Source organism: Pezoporus flaviventris, unplaced genomic scaffold (assembly GCF_033815535.1).
Source record: "Pezoporus flaviventris isolate CSIRO_AGI_PZ_B2104156 unplaced genomic scaffold, CSIRO_AGI_Pfla_v1 ptg000036l, whole genome shotgun sequence".
Classification (NCBI taxonomy): Eukaryota; Metazoa; Chordata; class Aves; order Psittaciformes; family Psittacidae; genus Pezoporus; species Pezoporus flaviventris.
In genome coordinates, this window is record NW_026892584.1 from 27,767,633 (window position 1) to 27,785,434 (window position 17,802).

A 17,802-nucleotide genomic window follows, 5' to 3' on the forward strand; every position below is an offset into this window, starting at 1 on the left:
TCCAGGAGACCCACCAGCAGTGGTCACGGACTGCATATCCTCATTATATAGCTGCCACTGCAAATACCTTTTCCTGTCCATGTCTGGGTATGCTGACCAGAGCACCATGTGGGTCTCACTAATATCTATGTGTGAAAGCGAGACCCAGATTGTGTCCCTCATTTCCAGACAATTCCATATTGTGGATGGTCTCCGTGCATCTGTGTTTGCATTGACTGTTGAGCCCCTAACTCACTCTTGGCCATGCCTGTTCTTTCCAGAATCCCACCAACTGAGTGCTAGTCCTGCTGCCTGAGAAAGGTTCTCTGGCTCTGAAAGTGGTAGGGAACCAGCAGCCTCTCAGACTCATTTTGGCAGCATGCAGCAGGCAGAGTGGGGTGTGTTTGGAAGAGCTTTGTCTATTGTCATTAGTCTCTGCCAGGAGGCTGCATGCTTAAGTGTTAGCAGTGGGATGACTCTGTCAGTTGTGCTCAGCTCTCACCCTTCCCACAGTCAATCAGTGAGGGTTTGCCTGAGGAAAGAACAAGCAAACACCCAGAATCTGACCCTTTAACATTCGTGCCTTGTCTTTCTTCTGAAAGCTCGCAAAGGTAAATGTGTTAAAAGGGTTTTGAAAAGACACTTTCTCATCCCGATTTGTGGTTGTCAAACATGAGTAACCTGGATCAGCTCTGTGCACTTGGCCTCTCCTTCCAACCTCCATTTATGTGTGTTTTCACCAATAGCAGCCAGCGTCTGCTGCTCTGCTTGCAGGTGGCTGCTGTCTGCCCAGCTTTAGCTGTGAGGAGGGAACAGAGGTTTGATGCGGGCACTAACCCTTGGCCTCGCAGCAGGCTCCTGAGCATATCAACTCTTTCTCAGGGCTGACAAGTGAGGGGTAAGAGCTGGGGTTAGAGGTGCAAAACTCATGGACAACTTTCAGCTGCTCTAATATGAAATACTACATTGTAGCCTCTTAGCATCTCCCATCCTGAAGGCTCTCAGTGCTCTGCAGAAGTGTTGGAGAGCCAGCAGTCACTTCATCTAGCATTTAGATGTACTGTCATTAGGTTCACTGGAGGTGGAAAATGGGGCAGTTGGGGTGAATGGTGTTGCCACGCAAAACTTCAAGAATTCAGGGTGTGAAGTGAATATGGTTTTTCATTTCGAGCTGAAGAGAAAGCTGGAGAGAGCGTTAGTCCAGGCTAAACACCATAGCCTGGTAAACCTAGCACATCCAGTGGCCTTTAATGATGAGAAGTGGGTGGCATATAGATTTGCAGATGAAGGCTGCATGGTGCCCTCTGCCATCTCGCAGGGGCATATGACCCTTGTGCAGTTGCAGTATAGAAGCTTTCCAAATGAATCACTCCCTCCTTCCCATAGCAAATGTACCGTGACCAGCACACAGCCTGGCTAGCGCCAGTCATTCCCCTTACAAGTGACTCCCCTTGGGTGACTGGGGCTACCTTCCAATGCATTGCTTGGCAGGGCTCTTCCCCCAGCACCACCAGCTATCTCTATGATCTCCTGGTACCATTCTGCCTCCGCCCTGTACCCAGAGACCAAAGGGGTGGGGGCAGGCTGGGTCTTGGAGCATGCAAGGAGCCATCACCCATAGCATGCTGTGCCAGGACACTCAGCATTAAAGTGGGAGCAGAGAGGGATGCCTGGAGGAGTGCAGCCCTCGGGGCAGCCAGTGCGTTTCCCCTTTGTCCTGTGAGAGCTTGATGACTAGAAAGGGGGGACAGACATTTCTTCCTCCTTGGGTCTTCTCTAGAAGCAAGAGGCTGGGGCTGGCTCCTGCTCGAGCAATCTGAGCTCTGGCCATCCCCATCACAACCAGGGCATGTCCTGTGTGATGGTGAGAAGTCTGTCTTGTGGCTTTCAAATGGCACAGAGCAAACAAACAGCACTGCGAAGGGGGTGCAGCCTGGGGTTGTGCCCTGTGCTGGGAGGGGGAATTTGCTGGCACTGCTGAACTGGGAGATGGGAGGGATACTTCAGAGCCTTCCAGGTAAATCCAGGTCTGCTTGGGGCTCCTGATCCCCTGGCAATAGAATAGGGGTGCTGTAAGGTGAAGCAGGGGCTGTAGGGAAGGAGCAACTGGAGCCTGTGAGTTTGCTCATCACCTCCCTCCCAATGTCTGCAGCAAAGCAGCAAAAGTGCTGCTACCTGCTCTACTCTGAAGAGACATCTCCCTGCTGCCTGCAGCCTTAGCTGAGGGTCTCGATTGCTGTAGGAGTGCAGCAGCCCCCAGGGAATGCTGCTGTCCTGCTGTTCCCCCCTGCTCTGGGCTCACAGGCCTCTGCAGTTGTGCACCTTGGGTAAGGCTGCAGCAGTGCTGGAGGGCAGGACCTCCTAACCTGCCTGGGGAGGCAGCAAGGTGCCAGCAGCTGGTGTCTCTGGGCCAAGCTGCTGCCTCCACTTCGATTGCCACCTCAAGCCATGATGTATGGAGAGAGTCTGCAAGGCGCAGAGGCTTTCCACTCCTTCCCATCACCAGTCCTCTTGTTCTGTCAGCCATGGGGGTAATCTCCAGCCTCATCTTGGGCAAAACCTGCATGTTTCAGTGCCTTCTGGAAAAGAAGTAATGTGCACCTTCCCAGGGTCCTGCTGTGGCTACCTCAAGCTTTAAACAGGCTTTAAACCAGAAGGTGATTCTGCATGCCATTTAGCTGAAAGCTTCCTGGGCAGGCTGGAGGGATGCTAAGTGTGTGATGGTGATCAGACGCTGTAGAGCTAGCACTGAGCGTTTCCCCACTGAGAGCATTCAGCAGACAGAGAGCTACACCCAGCCAAGAGATCTCCTCCGTGCCAATTTGGAAAGCTGTCACTGCTTCTTCGTGGGGTAGTGATCCATGTCTGTCCCCTGCAGGGATTATTGCCATGCCTGTGCCTGCAGCTGCTCCTGCTGCAGGCCTGGGCAGGACGTGACTGCGCTTACCCGTGCCTCCCGCAGACCCTGTGCAGCTGAAGGTGACCTTCTCAAAGGGTAATAGCCTTTCCGGGTCAGCTTGTGTGACCCAGAGAGCATTGCTGCGCCTGCCGTCCTCCGTGGTGCTCCACTCAGCCATGGTGTCAGGACATGGGCTACGCTTTGCACAGCTTCCCTCTTGAGCTGCTTGCTGTAACCCAGGTACTGTAAGTTCTGATGGTCTGGTAAGGACTGTTCACCCAGACTGCATGAGCAGTGTGGAGTGGGGGAGAGCTTTGTTTTTTTACTATTTCGTTTTATTTCACTCAATTTTTATTTTCATTTGGTTCGGATTCTTTCCTGCTGAGCTACTTTTCCCTACTCTGATACGTATGAGCATAAATAACACTACTAAAGCATCTTTCTATAACTGGAACACTGCAAAGAAAGGAACAAGACTTAAGTCTGACCTAGCAGGACATGTCTGGATGTAAAACGCACGTTAGCTGCTGGGTGGTTTGCAGGCCTGCATCCCTGTGTATAGTGTGGATGTAAGCAAGCAAGCGTCTCCTCATGGTGGCTGCCCTGTGAGTCTCTGCTGTCCTCTCAGCCTAACAATCCCTCTAACTTACAATTAAGCGAAGACGGAAGAGATTACTAAATGGTAGCTAATAAGCAAAGTGATCTGCATGAAGCCTGGTATATTGCTCTTAAAGAAAATGTGAAAAATAATAATCATGGCCATTGCTATTACTGCCTTGTGCTTCACTGTGGCTAAACTATCCATCATGCCGATAAGGCTGAAAGGAGAACTCAGCAATCTAAGATGCCTGTGTCACAGGGTAGCCAGTTCCACGGCTGCCTATGCTGCACCCAGTCTGCGCAGGGACTGCGGTTGCTCCTCTGATTTGTGGGACCATCAGATAGATCAGAGCAGGGTGAGCCTGCTGGTGTAGCTACTGGGAGCATGTAAACAGCAGTTCTGCAACACCCAGCATAGAGACTTACACAACAAGGTGATGTGGGGTGGGCATTTACTTGGGGTATCAGCACACCTGAAATGCATTGGTGTGAGCTGGACAGAGTTCCAGAGGAAGACGGGGAAGAAAGCAGGTTGATAAGATGTGGGAAGTCAGCTAAAAGTACGGTACCACTGCTAACTTTGCACAGCAGTTACTGTGCAGTACTGAACAGTCAGTTTGATGGGAGAAGAGTTTCATCCCAGAGGAATCATACTTGGCAGTTGTGTGCCCAGTTGTGAAGCCAGGGAACAGGACAGAGAGATGTGCAGACTGTGCAAGGTCACCCTCATGGCCTTGCTGGTCAAGGGCTGTTCCTTGCAGTTTGCTCTTCAGCCCTCAGCCTGCCTGGGTTACAATGTTAATGCCAGTCCTTTATTTTGAAGACTGCTCCATGGTCTTACCTTCGGGAGCCCAGTCCCAAGTCTTCTACCCATGGTTTCCTTTGGTCACTGTGTTCCCACGCTCTGCCAAGCAGTCATTTGACAAGAGGTAGACCCTGGAGGAGCCTCTGTGGGAGGGTACAGGGCTGCAAAGCTTATCACGTGCTCCTCTGCCATGTGCCCTGTTCCTGGCAGCACCTGAATTACACTGTGGGAGTGGATGCTCCTACGGCCCATTCAGATCCACTCACCAAGGCTAGGCTGGGCTGGCAAGCCCCACTGCGATGGTGTCGCTGGGTCTGGGTGCGCTGTGTAAGCTTCCTCAGCCTGCCTACTGCTGGGAGGGGGAAGGATTATTTATTTGCCATGTTTTGCTGCTAGGGAAGAAATCACGAGTACACATGTAGCGAGCAGGCAGAGTGCAGTACTGGCTGTTATAATTGGCAGTTACCCCCTTCTCTTGCTTGGGGGCCTCTGGACATCAGAGCATGGCTGCTGAAACGAAATGTTGTTAAACCCAGGACATAAATCATGGGCAGACCACAGAGCGCTGCACGAAGGCTGCCCCTGGGGTTTAGCTCGGCCTCATGATGCTGGCAGGGAAGGTCTTCTGCCCAGGGACCCCACTGGGCTGGGTCACGCTCTGTGTCCCACGCGGCCCCGTGCAAATGTGTCCTGCAGAGCATCAGCCAAGCAGAGCCCATGAAATGGCTCACCGCCTCTTTCCTGTCCCTGTCTGTTTGCCTCCAGGCTGGGCTCCTGTGCCGCCCTGCCATAGCTGCAGCTGGCCCTATCTCTGGCCCTTGGGGAAGGTTTCAGGAGGAGGTGGGACACCTTTTGGGATGAAGGAAGAGGGAGAGGGCTGCACCAGGCCACTCAACTCTGGAAATCAACAGTACCATTGTATCTAGGGCTGCCAGTCACAAAAAGTAACTGTGCATGAGAAATGGCAAAAGTTGGGTCCATCCCTGGGCATCTCAGGCCAGGTTGCTTGCTCACACTCCCCAGCCCTCGCATGTCCCTATGTTCCCCTTTCTCGTCTTGCTTCCATTCTTACAAGCTCCCGGCTGCCGCAGACACAGGGACCCTCCTGCCATATGCAGAGCCCTAGGCCCCTAGCAGGTATGCCCTGAAGCCAGACCCAAGGGAGGTAGATCCCCAGCAGCTACCAGCAGCCAGCTCAGGCCATTCCCTTCTCCCCCATACAGGCTGTTTCCAGCACTGGGCACCCCTGGGGACACCCAGCCAGTCCCCCTGCGGCAGTGACAAACACAATTACCTCGCTGCCGAACTCAAGGAGCCCCACTGAGCTCCGCCGGCTGGCCGCTGAGACACTTACCTGAAATTAGCTGTGGCCAGCGCGGCACAGAGGTGAACACGGGTGTGATTATGAATGCACTTCTTGTTTGTCTTTTCAGTGCCGAAATCCTGTCAGCAAGGAGAAGCGATAATAACATGCTATTAAGTTCTTTCTGGATAATGTAATTCAGGAGTCAGGAGGCAGTTTGGTCATTTATGCCTTTGAAAAGCTCGGAATAATTTTCAGTGTCATTATCTTCCATTTTAAAGAGCCCGTTTCAAACATCAATACCAGAAGCCCCTCTCCTCGCTGCCTCTCCCTTGCTTGTGTGCTTTTCTCCCACCTTTTATTCCTGTTTTCTCTGAGTTTTCAGGGATTTGGGGTTTGTTTCCAGTCATTCATACACCCTGAAACACACACCACACCCAGCGCTTTCTTGCTCCCTTTCTCTTTTTATTGTGGGTTTAGGAACTCAGTGCTATTTTATCCAGCATCTCTATGTTGTGGCTGGTGAAACAGCGGCTTGCAAGGCGAGGAAGCACCACTCAGCCTTGGCGGTGTTGGGAGGAGGGTGGGTGCGATATGGATTCAGGCCAGCAGGGAAGGAGCAGGATGGCAAGGGTTCATGGAAGTGTGTGTTCCCTGGGGCCAGCCGGCAGGCAGGGACAGCCGGGAAAGCCCAGCTGCTCCCAGCAGCGGGGCACTGCGCACTGGGGAGGTTCTGCTTCCATTGAGATGCCCCAGGAGCGAGCTGTGCTGCCGCAGCCTTGGTGCTGGGGAGCCCATGCAGTCTGGCCACCATGGCTCAAGCAACCACCCTGCTCCAGACCGCCGCTCCCTGAATCTCTGCGAGCATGGCCACAGCCAGTGAGTTGTATGTGGAGCTTGATGTATCATTATGTTCTTTGCTCATGCTTTTGTTAAGGGTATACTTTAGTGCAAGCGGTTAATGGATTTTTTTTGCCCTGAAATAGCCCCCAGGATAGAGAGCAGAGAGGCTCCTTAGCAGATGCAACTTCAACACCAGCTTACACTGCAGGCATGAAAACAGACAGATGTCTCTGAGTGAATGCAGCAAAAATTATTTTCCAGAACTGGGGCAGGAAAACAATCCAGCTCCTCTGCTGCATGCACAGAGCACGGCTGAAGAGGAGAATTTTATTCATTAAGTTAATTGGCAATGATCCCTGAAATGCCAGCCTTGGCTTTAAGTTTGTTTCTAGGCTTGGAAAGCATCCTAGCCCTCCTGTTTTTAAAAGGGATGGGTATGTGGCTCCTTTGACTTTTTATGTGCTGGCACTGCCAATGTATCCATGCAAATAGGAGGGATAATGCCCTTCCATTTGCTGCCTTCTTCCCTCAGAGAGGGAAATGGGATCTCCCAAGCAGAGTACAGAAAATCTGCAGGGAGCAGCTGAGAGTTGCATCCATCATTAAGCCTGGTTCATATTGTTCAGCAGCTTCTGAAGGAACTGGTGGGCACTCATGTGCCACTGAAGCCAGTAGTGGAGTCAGGCACGAGCTTATTTGCAGAGAGGGTGTGGGAAGGCTTGCACAGAGTAGGCTCATTGGCCTCCCTCTGCCTGGAGGCAGCAGGAGCACTATCAGCGCAGTGCGACTTCAAGACAGAGCTGCCGAGCACCATTAGCATAGAGGATACAATCTCCTTGGAACAGGATAAAGAGGGATGAAGATGCTCTTTCCTTTGTCAGAGATGGAGAGGCCTTTTAACGACTTTTGGCAATCCTGGACATTAAGGCACGGTTCAGCAGTGGCCATTGATGCCAGGAAGGGAACCCCTAGCCCAGCAGATCAGGTGCAATAGATGCATGTGCTCACACACAGCTGTGCCCTCTGCCTGCACAGAGGCCAGGGGGACAGAGACCTGCCACTGATGCAGCCGTGATGGGCTGTGCCTGCCTCCATTGCCTGCTGACTCCCTGCTCCATGTCCAGCTGCAAGTGTCCTTCTGAACATGGAGGAGGGTTAAATGTGTTTCCTGTGCCCTGGGGTATTTACATGGTTTCTCCCGTGAAAGCTTTCTGGTGCTTTGTATTTTAGTTCACAATGCAATCTCTCCTGCAGTGGGGATGCTCAGAGAGTCTTCTCTATCCACCTACTTATTTTCATTAGATCTGAAAGACTTTCATCATCTCTGGGATCTCTGTGCCTCTTGGTTGAAACTGGAGAAGGATTTGAATAAATGCTTGTCAGTAGGAACTGATAGAGGGTCAGACAGCCCAGTCCCTCCTCTCAGGACAGCTTGATGGGATAAGCTGTCTGCCCTCAAAAGCTGACAAGGGAAACACAAAGGAAAGATGGGAAAGAAAAGGTAGTGAAAAGCAGAGGAAACTGGACTTCTTAAATGGCTTGTTGCATCATCCAGTTGTCCATTCACTGCCAGCAACCTGGCCAGCTTAGCCCCACTCCCAGCAAGGAGCTTCCATCTCACTGTTTGACCTCTCTTCTTTCATATTTGTTCCACTTGCAATGGGTTTTCTCAGCTTGATTTCTTCCTGTTGTCTGCTGCACTGACAGCCCATGTGCCATCACCTCACAGCACAGCTGGCTGGTGCTATGGGCATGGCAAAAAGGGCACAGGGAGGGACCGCCAACTGGCACAGGGCACACTGCTTCCTTTTGGTCTCTGCTTTAGCCACAAAGCAGATGTTTCCCCATCTCAGCTCTATGAAGCTGGTAGGGCTGTGCCCAGCTGCCCAGAGCAGACTGCATGCTGCATGTATGTCCTGAGTCATTTCCCTCTTGTTTTTCTTGCTGGGCCCTGCCTTTTTAGCCCAGTCTGCAGTGATGTTTCTCTCCTTCTTGGTTTGCCTCTCCAAGTTATCTTGGTGGGCTGAAGGAAGCCTGGCTATAGTTTGGGCCATATTGTAAAGATGCTGTCGTTGCTTATCAACGGCCCTTGTTATGGGTGGATGTTGGGCTGGATTTTAACTCATTCCAAAGATCAATAGTTTGGTCTTACTAGTGGTGGAACTCATACCTCAGCTTGGCCTGGGTAGGCGGCTGGGACAGGCACAGTGGTTGGGCTGGAGGTGTTTTGGCTGGGCTGTGAGGAAAGCCGGGTCTGCAGTGGTATCACCAGACCAGAAGGTGCCATCTCACTTCATGAGAGCATTGGCCTGTGCTCTGTGCACAGAAGAAGGGCTGTTAGCAGGGAAAAGGAGATGCTGTGGTGACTATGGCAGGCTAGAAGCCTGTCAGCCAGCATGCAGGAGCTCCAGCTCTGGCGGGGAGGTCCTGCAGCACTGCAAGAACAGGGCTGTGGGCTCACGGCATGCAGGCTCAGCATGGGCACGATGTTCAGCTCTAGTTCGCTTTCACATTTTCTTCAGATATTGACACTAGCAGGTTCCATAAGTCATCTGAAAACCCTACCCAGTTCTTGGCAAGGCGAGTTCCCCTAAAGGGAGGTCTCCGCAGTGTTAGAGCAGGCAAATTGTCTCCTGACAGCTAATTTATTCCTGGGCTCTTCTTCCAAGCCATCTCCAGAGATCTGAGGCTGTGGAGCTGCTACTATGAGTGCGCATATGTGTGCTCATGTTTGTGGATGTACATGCTGGCTGGAACACTAAACTCCAGCCCATGCTAGTTTTGTTCCTGATGCACTGCTTTCTTCACTCTCTACCAGCTGTGCAGCCAGAGACCTTCCAGAACGAGTGCCAAAGGGCTGCACCAGACCCCTGGGTGGCAGCTGGCTTTTTGGTTGATGGATGATCCACTCTGAACATGGGACAGTAATCTTCAGAGGAAGAGACCCAGAGAAAGTGTCAGAGTTAATTGCTTTGAGCCTGGACAGCATCTGTGGAGGGAGAGGATGGGCAGCTCTGAGAACAGTGTGGTTTAGAGGGGAGGAGAAAGCAAAAGGGAAAATAACAGCATAAAACAAAATGTCAAGGGCTCTTGCTTGGCTAGGAGGACAGAAGAGGACTTGGGTGTGTTACAGCAGGATGGGAATCAGCCTCTACCAGCACCCTTATTTTGTCATTGACTTCTTACATCTCGATGGAAAAGAGCTGCTGAGGATATACCACGGTGGGACACTGCAGCCTCTGCCCAGAAATACATGCCACGTGGTTACAAATGGGAGAAATAGGGGAAGCAGAGCGCTGTTGAATCTCTGTCCCCATAGCCTGTATTGGGATGTTAATGAGAAGTGCTCAGGCAGGTCTTTTATGCGTTATGAATTCAAACAACAGATTCTGCTTGAGATTATACTCAGAAGCAGCAAAATTTAGCTTGCAAAGGCAACTGTGTTACTACAGTATTCACATAAAGATATTCTTGAATTTCACACTACATTACTCCAGGGAAGCCATTCTGGGCTTCACACCAAACCAGCTGCATGTTGGGAAGAGGGTTTTGTCACTTTTCCATACATCTTCAGCTGGGTCAATGAGTATAGTAGCCACTGTTACTAAATCTTACTGGGTTATCTCTAGGCTCCTACCAGGCCACAGAGTATCTCTCTTTCCACAGAAGGGCTTTGACATATATGGGTCAAAAGCGTTACAAGTGCTGAGTATTAACGTTGATATTGTTAAGGCATGTGCCGATGGATGATCCCACTGCGCAGTCTTTCAAGTTATTTTTCTTGTTTGGCCATGGAAGGATGGAATGTGGCACAGGGGTTTTGCAAGGTTTGGGGCAGAGCCAGGAGCCCTAGAGAGAGAAACTTGTGAGCACCACTGTTCTGCTTAGGTCTTTTATTAATATCAGTTCAAGGGGAAATCCACACCAGTCGTGGGCTGAGGTGCCTCTGAGAGCTCCTACAGGCTCTTCACCTCCTCTGCTCTAGTGCTGTGTGCATAAAGAGAACGTGTAGAATATTCCCAGGCACAAGCCTTCTAGTTCTCCTTTGCTGGAAGGACAAACCGCATGCCCTGAACATCTGGCATAACACAGACTGAAGGGAAATGGTGACGTTGAATGGAAAAAAGTGATTAAAATTAACACCAGTTAACAAGTAAAAGTTGCCATTTCTAACATGAAACTGGAATCTTAGTGGCCAGATTAGACTAATGCTCCATCTAGATCAGTCTGCAGCCTCCAAGAGTACTTCGTCCTAGCTGGCCCAGAGGGAGGTAGAAAAGCCACACAAATGGACAACACTTAAGACTTGCCAACTGGAGAAGTTTCTTCCTACTCCATACTTCTGTTTATAGAAGGTCTAAACTAAATGAGAAAGTACATCTCCTGACATTTATAAATACATAGGTATGTATTTACATATAATACAGCTGTGCCTGTTTTCAATAATTACTGAGTACCTTGAAACCTTTATAACCAGAGCAGGGCACAATGACTAACCAACTGACTTTGTCTATCTGGTCCCAGCCATTTCTTGTGACACAACAGCAGCAAAGACTGAGTCACAGTGGTCACCAGAGCGTCCCATTCAAGCCCTCCTATTCATATGAATCACCTGGCTCTGTCACATCACCAGATCATCTTGAGCACTTGAGTTATGTGGGCTGAAGTTGAATGACCAAGACCACATGAGGCATCTCAGTTCCCAAGATCAGTTCAGATGCTCCAGGAAACTGCAGGTTTTAAAGGCCAAAGATGACCTTTAAAAATGCAGTAAAGGTGTGCTCCACCTTTAATATTTAATCAGAGCAACTAGTGTTTGGGTTTGTTTTCTTCCACTCAAACTGATGCTGCCGACGACTGTTGCATTGGTTGTGTTAAAAGGTAAGTTGGGCTTGCGGAACCTTTCCTGTCCCTTCCCATTTGTTGGCCTGGGTTTTAGGCTGTAGAAAGGACTGTTGGGAAGCCAGAGAAAAGATACTGCTGGTCACTGTGGAAGGAAGAATACCTTGATGAGTGGAACTGCTGCTGTGATGGCTTTTGGAGAAGGAGTAAAGAATGGAGGCTGCAAGGTTTTGGCTGAAGAATTTGGAGGAGGCGAAGTGGAAGGCCTTAAGGTGGAGACAGTTGGACAGGAGAGGAAGGTGGAGGACCCCTCCATGGTATGAAGTCCCAGACTTTGTATGTGGGGTGAAGACGGATTGGCTCTTCCTATTGATCACCACTGCCTGGTGATCCTACTGTGCTGGGGTAACATGGAGGCTGCTGAGGGGCATGGTCTCATGGGGATGTCATTGGTCCCAGCCTGAAAGAAGACAAGAAAACACTTGATGTGATTCAGAGTACAGCCTTGCAGGTACACCACAAGCTTAACCTGCAGGGATCCCAGTCCCAGGCTCTCTGCCCTCCTCCTGAAGCTGCCACCAAGGAGGATGTGTGGGAGAAGTGTGGCAGTACCTGATCCATGTTTCTGCCTTGGGAGTCCCCGTCTCTGTGCTCACCATGTAGTATTGACTTCATGCTGCTTTGTAAACTCATATTTTGTATGTTTCCTCTGCTGGTGAGATCACCTGACAGTACTCAGTGCTAGAGGGGGACAATTTCCTAATAGATGGAAAAAGAGCATCCTGGTTCCAAGCACTTGTTAAAAGGTCTTTAAGCCCCCAACCACAACACACTCTGGGGTACAACATGACTCTGTCTTTCACTGGTTCTTTGGTGACATTGCCAGTGACTAAAGGTTTTTCCCAAGCAGCAGAAAGCTTAACCCTTGATTTACAGCAAAGACTGATATATTAACACCAGCAGTATTTCTCTTTTGCTGTTGCCAGTGTGTGGTACAAATCAGTGAAGAGTTGCTATACCTCTTTCTCCTGGGTTGAGTGGAAGAGATACATGGGGGGATGCAAGAAGCTGTCCTGCTGTTACAGATGGGACAAAACAGGAGGCCAGCCAGCTTCCACTCATAATAATCAGGAGTTTGTTAAGGGTTCTAATCAAGCAGAAATATTTTCCCATCAGCTCATTACAAACTGTGACAAGGTTTCAGCTCTGGGTTGTGGCTGCTTTTTGCCTTGCTGGAGGTAATGAGGGCATCTGCTGAAGGCTTTGGTAGCTAATGTGGTATGACATGTGGGTGATGTGGAGAGGGAAGGGGAGGAAAAGGGGGCAGGAGGCAGAGCCAGGAGTAGTGAGGCTGCTTCAAGGGGCAGGGTTGGTTTGCATGGAGAAAGGTAAGTATTTCCCTGTTTCTCTGCCTGGGAAAAAGCAAAGGGAAGGGTGGGTATAGAAAGTCCTGCTCCTGGAGATGATGGTGGCTTTTGGATGCATGTTAGTGTATCTCTCTTCGGACTTCACAAGCCTAACAATGACTACATGTCTTGTGTGTAGGCTGTGGGCCTAGGATGGTGTGTGATGGCAGTTGAGGACAGGTGAGAGAAGCTGTGAGAAAAGCAAAGTAGTGCTGAGGCATTTGAAAAGTGCTGTATTCTGTGGAGGTCTCCACCTGCCCAGTTTCTTCCTTGTCCTGTGTTGCTGAGGGGATTTTTGACTTTGCACCAATGTGTTGCTCATGCAGGCTCAAAACATTGTTCTTGGCCCACCAGGCCTTTTATTTTGCCCCCTGGGCTTTGAAGAGATTTGACCATTTAAGGAGAAGCTTGCAGTAGAAAGCTCTCTTGGAGATTCAAAACATAAACCATGTTTTATTAAGCAGGAATTGACACTTTTGCTGAAGCTAATACTAGGTCTTATTGACTGATCTAAGCTACCAAGCCTATTGACCCTGAGAAGCTGTTCTTAAATGTGGAGATGTGTGGCAGGCTGTATTTATTATGAAGATAACCCATGCTCTTGCTAATCCTCCTTGTGTCAGCTACTCAATAACCTCCAGATTCCTCTGGATTTGCAAAGCCATCTCTCTGCTGAAACAAACATCCTCATCTCCTGCCATCAGTGGCAAAGGTCATCATCAAGGTGGAAGGGAAGAGCTTTTGTGAAGTGACAGAAATCTGTGGCAAAACTGTTTTGGGAAGGATTTCTGTAAATTCACCACCTGCTTTGCTGTCAGGGAGCTAAATAACAGATTTTGCTTATGCAGACCCTTCAAAGCAGTCTTGACTTTTTCAGGATCTATAGAAAGTCTATGCTGCATCCTCCCTTCCCTCCTGGGGCTCCTCTGTGCCTGATGCTGTGTGGCCATTGGGGCTGGAGATGCTGCAACAAATGGGGTGGATGTTTCTCTTAGCTGCAAGGACCCTCTAGAAATTTGAGGTATGGACAATGTCAGAGGAGCAATACCCAGCTTGGAAGGAGTATTGGCAAGGCTAGGAGGCTGCTGTCCAAGAAGAGGTTGTAAATGGAAAGGAATGGTTGAAGATAAGCTTGAAAAGCATCCGTGGGCTCTATGGTCAGTCAGGAAATGAACCTGAGAAACATCTGTTGGACGTTGTTAATGTATAGAGGTGCATGTCTCTGGGCTGCATTTCCCTCCCAGCAGCCTTTGTTGAAAGTGGATAGCTATAGCACACAGGAGAGAAGGCACATTCTCTACCTCTTGCACTATTTTTCTGACTGTCTTCCCAGTTTGCAACACACAAGACAGAAGCCACTTAGGAGTTAAAATAATGCTATTCCTAATATGGTGTCCAGGTACTGGCTAGCAGCAAAAGCTTTCAAGGAAAAAGGCACTTGGAGTCTGTTTGTGTTGGGGCATTAAATTAGATTGACTTTAATTTGGCCAGAAGTATGGCAAGTACAAAAATTAAACCACAAGTAATTAGCATCTAGGAAGCAATTAATGCAGTGATGCCATAGTGAGCTTGCTGGGTTTAAGGTTCTTGGGTGTATTCTTAGGTTTTTGCTTCTGCTCTCTCTGTCTACATTGCTTCACACCTGGATTGACCTGCCTTTATAATGTGTCCTTGACATCCAGTCAAGGTGGTTTTGAAGCAGAAACGCTTCTATTAGAGTACTGGTGGGAAACCTGAAACTCTTTTTCTAGTGCTAGTAATAGTTTGTATCCTCTGCTAACATGGCTGTGCCTTTGTGCTACCATCTGAGCCCCTACAGTGTCTCTGAATGTGCCTGCCCTCTTCAGAGATACTTGTTTGTACTGGGTGAATATGTTGGAGCAAATGCAGATCAGGGCCACTAACAGGGCTGGTGTCCCAGTTTGGTACCTGAAGACTAAGGACCAAACCAGACTTTCTGTTAGCACTGCTGCTGCTTGCTCTTATTCTCAGGCTATGTTTCCCTGTGCACAGTGCCATTTCTCTGTCCAAGCACAAGTAGGTAGAGAGCTTGGTGCAGTGACTATGGAAGCCTTGAAAAGATGGTGGGATTTAGCCAGGAAACTTTCAGGTACTTGTGTGAATTCTGCATCGCATGATCTGGAGGGTACCTGACGAGTCGTGCAGCCCAGTGGTGCTGAGGTGGCTGCGCGGTACAGCTCCTCCAGCGGGCAGAAAGGAGCATGATGAGTAATTACGTGCTGTGTTTCAACACTACACAGGGAGGTTTAAATGGCTCTTTCCAGCTATTGCCTGATTGCTGCTGTGTTAACAGGAGCAAGGATTCTTTCTCTCTTGGCATTCAAACTCTCTTCCCCCACATGCACTCATCAGCATTTGTAGCAGAGATTTAAACTTAAAGCTAATCTTGCTGCTATTTTTGCAATCTTCTACCTCACTATCATCTCTATACTTCCTTAACAAAACTGTGTCACGCCTGCTATCCATCCATTGCAGCCCCTTCCCTTTCGCTCAAGGTGTTGGCATTTAGACCCTAAAAGGCGAGCTTATTTCTTGGCATGCGCAGTTTTTGCAGAAGCAGATACAACAAGAGAAAGCCATAGAAAAGGCACATTGGCTCAGTTTCATTAACAAACTTGGCTTTAGGGAGGATGAAATTTACGCTGAAGCAAATGGCCTGAATTGGACTACAATGACAGATGGAGATCTCCAGGCTTTCAACAGTCGTGTCTCCATCCCTCCCCTGCCCCCCAGTATGCTCTAGGATGGCCATCAAAAGAGACTTGAAGGAAGAACTAGGATTTCACTTTGGACTATAGCCATCTCTCATGATATACTCAGCACTTCCTTTCACTTCTGTATGAGTTGGGAAAGGGGAGGGGAAAAACTTGAGTAAATTGTTAAGGTAGCCTGACTTGGTGTCTACATTAAGATGCTCTGTTTCCTGAAGTGTTATGGTAACCTTACAAGGATAAGGTTACCATAAGCATAAGTCCCTGACTGCAGGTAGTGCATGCCTACTTAATAACCTGTGGGTGGCTGCCCATCTCAATGTCCTCATCAGCTGAGCCATGTAGCCAACCTTTGCTTCAGATATATATCCTGTAGTGGGGGCAAGTAACCTGGAATTGACCTGCTTATCTGGGATGAGGGTCCAGATCAGGAAGGAAAGACAGGATTAATATTATAAAAAGTGAAAGGACAACCCCCGAATGGTTAGCATAGCTTCTGGAGCTGGGCACTGGTTTAGGAAGATGGAGGGAAAAATTGGTGTGGTTTTGGACATGGTAAATCCAACTTAACACAAGTATAAGAAAGTGAAGTTGGGTTGGGATTTTTTTTTTCCGGAGGACTAATGGAGAAGGTGCAGCCTTGGAGAGGACCGAGATCACAGGGTGTGGAAGTAAATAACTATTTTTGTTATAAAAAGTTTGAGCAGTTCATCCCAGCCTTCTAGTCTCCTGGCAACAGTGAAGAGCAGACCATGCTGGGACCACTATTTTAATCAACCTAATTGCAGATCCTTCCTCTCCTCCCCCAGCAATCAGCCTCCTGGAAGATGGAAAACCCTTTTGAGCACGTCATCTAAAGGACTTGAAGACTCTAGTTTGCCACGCTGCAGTTACACATTGCTCAGATCTATGTAGTACTCTTGTTTCATGTTCCCTACCTGTAATCAAGTTGTTACTCTTTTGGGGGGGTTGCATTTTTTCCCCTGTTATATTAAAATGAATTTGTTGCTTCAACTTCACAAAAAAAAAAAAAAATCAGTGGGACATTAGCTTCCAATGGGAGTGCTTTGTATTTCTGACCTGTTTCCCTAACCGCCTCTCTGCTTGCCTACTGTGTTCAGAAGGCCTCACTACCTCCTGCTCCTGTCCACTCTCTACAAGTGCTTTCTTGCCTATTCAGAATTGTGAAACAATAAATGTTTAGTGTACAAAGCATACAAAGATAAACATCTACTGTGATCATGAGAAACATCACCTGTTTTCATCCTTTTTTAAAAGAAATGTGTATTCTTCTAATACTTTCTCAGGGGAATTAGTTTAATCCTCACCTTCTCAAGCTCCTGAACTTCTGAAGCCACCTGGACTGCCTTTCCAGCATGGTCAATGAGAAAAATCAGCTCTAGTGCTGACATGGTGAAACATCGCACAGTGGGACATTCTGGTGTCCAGGATGATATTGTGAACAACCTTAGATTTGTGTGGCTACGCTGATGAACTGGCGTAATGGCTGGTGTGAAAGTGCTTCAGCTCAGTTTAATTAAACTGCTGCACTTACTTAGTGCAAAGGAGCCAGGCTGTCTTTGTCCCTCGCTGTCTTTCACTGTCTCCACTGGCAGTAAAAGACAAAAAATAATGCTGGTTTGTAGCTTCCTCCTTGAAACTGTGTACACAGTATATGGGTGAACAAAACCCACCACTCGGCTGCCAGTGTCAGCTGGCAGGGCACATCACAGGCTTCCTCTCCTTGCTTCCTCTTGTCCAAAGCACCAGAAAACAGTTATGAAGCCATTTCTGCTCATTTTTTTTCTGGTTATACTTTTCCCCTTCTTTGTTCAAAAGATTCACCTCACATCTGTCCTTTAGGGAGGTGACCTGAACTGCAGACCCACCTCCAGCAATGTCTCTTCCTAGGTCACTGCTAGAAAGCCTCTGCTCCCAGGCATGAAAATAGTCTTCTGTTTGTACAGCTGATACTGCAGCACCCCTCTCCCACAGGAAACCGGCCTGAGAAATGGGTAGGACCCAGCAATGAGAAGTTGCTGGAGGTTCATGGCACCTGTGAATTCTGGGTGCTGTGGAAGCTCTCCTGTCTTTCTGCAGGTGGTCTCTGAAGCACTGGGCAGTATCTTGAGCTCTGCTACGAACCTTGATCAAGGTAAGCTGGAAGGCACTGAGGGAGGCTGATGCAGTTCTTTTCTCCCCACTCTGGGCTACTGTTGTAACACAGCAAAGGCCTGTCTGAAGAGCTGGGAGCAGCACGGAGCCCTTGCAGGGGCACTAAATAAAACACCTGGTGCTGCTCAATGGCTCCTCGATTCCTGCTGTATTCTTGTGGCAGGAATCTTCCTTTCTTCATTTGTATCTTTGCACTCCCTAGCCCTTTTCTCTTTTAA

The 17,802-nt window shown here is 48.9% G+C and overlaps 1 long non-coding RNA gene across 1 annotated transcript; it reads left to right on the top strand.

Moving 5' to 3' along the window:
• Positions 1–12,521: 12,521 nt before the first annotated feature.
• Positions 12,522–16,423, top strand: LOC133274474 (uncharacterized). The gene is made up of 2 exons (XR_009745156.1): positions 12,522–12,663; positions 16,108–16,423. It is a non-coding gene; the product is annotated as an uncharacterized LOC133274474 (long non-coding RNA).
• Positions 16,424–17,802: the final 1,379 nt, after the last annotated feature.